The sequence below is a fragment of the Oryx dammah genome, unplaced genomic scaffold (genome assembly GCF_014754425.2).
Source record: "Oryx dammah isolate SB20612 unplaced genomic scaffold, SCBI_Odam_1.1 HiC_scaffold_21, whole genome shotgun sequence".
Taxonomy (NCBI): domain Eukaryota; kingdom Metazoa; phylum Chordata; class Mammalia; order Artiodactyla; family Bovidae; genus Oryx; species Oryx dammah.
The window spans coordinates 12,292,808-12,296,694 of NW_024070205.1; the positions used below are offsets into that span (position 1 = coordinate 12,292,808).

The window sequence follows — 3,887 nt, forward strand, 5'->3', positions numbered from 1 at the left end:
GTTAACAAGAGTGAAGAAAAGGGTAAGTGTGGCAGTGAACAATGGGAAGAACATCCAAGCTGACATGTTATCATACTGACCACTGCTTCGCAAAGAGCCGCAGTGAGATGTAGCCACACCGTCAGCTGGGCACCTGCTTGGCTGTGTGTGGTATGGCTTACCCAGATGGCACGGCAGAACCTTGTATCTCTAACAGCCCATCTCAGGGAAGAAGTGAGATGACATTTATCTTCCTGCTCTCTTTCGTCTTCTGTTTCTTGTTGGTCGCAGTTGGACTCGTGAGAGTTGATGCACATACGCTTAGAAAGTTCTCTCACCTGGTCCCTTCAGCAGCTCTGGGGAAGCCATCACAGTCTATGCAATGTGTGTTTCTAGAAGTGGTGAAAGGAACCTGGGGCTCCATATATTTTTGCTTGTTTGGCCTCAGGTATAAAATCACACATCTGACCCACAAGTAGCTCTCGGGGTCAGAAACTGGATGGAGGAAGTTGCTGAGGGCCTGGGAGGCAGGTGAGGTCAAGAGAACGTAGGTAGGAGGATAAAATGTGATAATACAATATCAGCTAGTCAATCTCAGATGCAGCATTAGTACCAACATAATATATAATGCATCCTCAAATCTCTGCACTAAAGAAAGAGAAAGAAGTATTATAAGCTTGTACAGAATACAATATGAAAATATGCCAAACTTTGGAATGGGTGTTTATATTTCCTGAGATCCAAGTTAAAAATCTGAAAATAGAGTAATGAAGATTTATTTGGGAGACTTGGCTTAGGAAGCTAAAGAAAACCATCTTTATCTGTCATCCTCTCTTTCACTCCTTGGGTTAACCACTTGCAGTAAAAATTTGTCTTGAAATAGACAGGATAATCTTCCAAACAATGCCAAGAATTGGATGCTTAGTAAGAGCTGTCTCCCAGAGCAGAAGAAATAGATTTTTGGATTTTAAACAGCTTCCCCCTAGGCTGCCTGTAAACAAAAAGAGGTAGGAAGCCAACAATACAAGTGGAGAAATTGAATCATTAAACCTGAAACTCAGAAAACGGCAGTGTGACTAACAATCTTTCAGATAAACAAGGCTGAGAATTATAAGTGCTTAATTTACATGTATTTTCTAGGTACTGTAGGAAGAGATCTATATAGGAAAACATACGTTCTAGAAATCAAAAAGATGAGGGTTCAGAATTTTAGACCAATACTCTTATAAACAGAAAGTCATTATGTAGTAAAGTGTCACAAGCAAGTTGATTTAAAAATACCTAAGGGGCAGGTTTGGTCCCTATATGTGTGCGCAGTGCATACCCAGATCTACCACAGTGGATGTCTTGGCGAGGCTTTCTTTATATTGTGGCACTCAGGCATCTAGGGCTTTTGGGTCTGTGTGTAACTGTCTAGCTAGCAGCTAGGGACACTGCCCTCCCTACCCCCTCCTCAACTCGCTCAGCTCCTCCATTGCAGCCCAGCAGAGAGAGAGTTTGGCAAGGGATGGAGCAGGCAGACGGAGGTGCTAAAGCCACACTCCCTGCCTGGGCCAATCTGATCGGCATCCCATGCCAGCACTTCGCAGGTGAACAGGTCAGTGTGGAGGACACGCAGGCAGTCTTGGAAGCCTATGAGAGCAAACCCTGCTGAGTGGGCAGTGTGTGCCAAGTTCGACCAGTACAAGTGTACCTGAAACCTAGAGAATCAAGGAAATGGAAAATTTAATCTCGTGATTCTATGGGTGAAAGACGTGGCAACGGTATCCACGATCGCACCGACTCCTGTGGCTTTCTGGGTATGCTGCAGGGAAATCTAAAAGACATTATTCTTCAAACTTCAAATCAAGAAGTTTGAACGAATCTTGAGGGAAAACCAGTGTACCTACATCAACGATTCCATTGGCTTACATCGAGTACAGGATATCAGCCATACAGAACCTACCCTGAGCCTTCACTTGAACAGTTCTGCCGGGAGCCAGCATGAGGAATCCCGCCCATGGCAAAGGTCATGAGGAAGGAAGCCCGACAACACGCAAAGGCGTGATCTGGCTTCGGGGTCCCCCCTGAGTTTTCCTGAACATCTACCTCCAAAAACCAGAGTCGGTCTGATTTTATTGTACTGTGCTTTTCTACTCTTCTGACACTCTCTGGAAAAAGTTAACTTAGGGCTTCAGTCTTCTGCATTTGAAAGGAATGTTTCAGCTCAAACCCCCTCTGATAGCTCTCTAACTTGCCTAACAGGTTCCCCTGGACTTTTTACAACTTGTGAATTGTTTACAGCCCCCCAACCGCGAGAGGCACAAAGCTTAAAGCATCTTAAAGATACAGAGCCTTTTCTAAAGAGCTAAAAATCATATTGGTGATGGGTTTTCACTGTTGAGTCAGTGACTGTTGCCAGGCCTCCATATTCTTTATCTTTTAACACCTGAAGGATATTAATCAATGTAATTAGGATATAGAAAAAGGAATATAGTAGTTTTGATGTTAGCAACACTAGACTTTTGAGTTAACTACTTTCCTTTTGTTATAAATCACTGTACTCCTTTTACTTGTTGTAAATTGTTGTGCCTTTGTTATGCAAGAATGTAACTTTATTAGTGCTTTCTGAGAGTAGCACTAGACTTCGGGAAGAGCAAGACAAATAAGTCTTCTGGTTGACAAACCCTTATCAGAAAAGGGCTGTAAAATGTTAATTGGTCCTCTGGCCAGAAGATGATGTAAATCACCTAAGACTTGTGTATACAACTCGGTATGCAGAAAGAAAGCCTGGTTTTGATAAGAGTCAGGGCTGCTGATGCTGCATAATTTTATATTATCCATTGATATCTATGTACATAAAAAGGTATAAAAGGCCTTTCTGGACAATAGGGAATGGGCCAGTCGCTGGACTGGTTTCCCCCGTGTCTCCTCTTTACTCTATTTTCTGGCTGAATTCCCATCTGGGGCATGGAGGCTTGCCATGTCTACTTATCTGCTCCGGCTTTTAAGATCCACACGAGAGGGAGCCCAAGGCGGGGCACCCCCCGCTATTCAAGAGGACGCCGGTGGCCTAACGTAGATGGTGCAAGTTCCTTGTCTGGAACTTTATTGGCTTTCCACGTAAACCAAGTTTTTCAGCCTCTTTTCTCCACTAAATTTTCCTACTACACTATTTCTTCTTAATATCTCTTTATATTTCTAAATAAATAAGCTTTCCTTGCCTATGCTGTTCACCCTTCAAATTACCCTGGATCCACTGGGGCAGGACCCCGGCACAGTTCGCCTCACTGACTCGATGGACATGAGTTTGGGTGAACTCCAGGAGTTGGTGATAGACAGGGAGGCCTGGCGTGTTGCAATTCATGGGGTCACAAACAGTTGGACACGACTGAGCGACTGAACTGAACTGATGCCTTTGATCACAGAACAGGATGTAAAAATAGTCACCCCGACATACCATAGCAACTCTGGAATCAGGACTCCACTTACAACTTCAGGATCACTGGAGAACAACTAAGGAACACCAAACCCTCAGAGATCTTACTTTAAGTTCCAGGAAAAGTTTTGCCTTGGAAAAGGTCTCCCACCATTTGCTGTCCAGTAATACTACTCCTTGGAAGGAAAGTTATGACCAACCTAGATAGCATATTCAAAAACAGAGACATTACTTTGCCAACAAAGGTCCATCTAGTCAAGGCTATGGTTTTTCCAGTGGTCATGTATGGATGTGAGAGTTGGACTGTGAAGAAAGCTGAGCACTGAAGAATTGATGCTTTTGAACTGTGGTGTTAGAGAAGACACCTTGGACTACAAGGAGATCCAACCAGTCCATCCTAAGGGAGATCTGTCCTGGGTGTTCTTTGGAAGGAATGATGCTAAAGCTGAAACTCCAGTACTTTGGCCACCTCATGCAAAGAGTTGGCTCA

General features: G+C 43.8%; 1 pseudogene; it reads left to right on the forward strand.

Annotated features, from left to right (window-relative positions):
• Positions 1-478: 478 nt before the first annotated feature.
• LOC120880436 lies at positions 479-3,492 on the forward strand (annotated as a pseudogene).
• Positions 3,493-3,887: the final 395 nt, after the last annotated feature.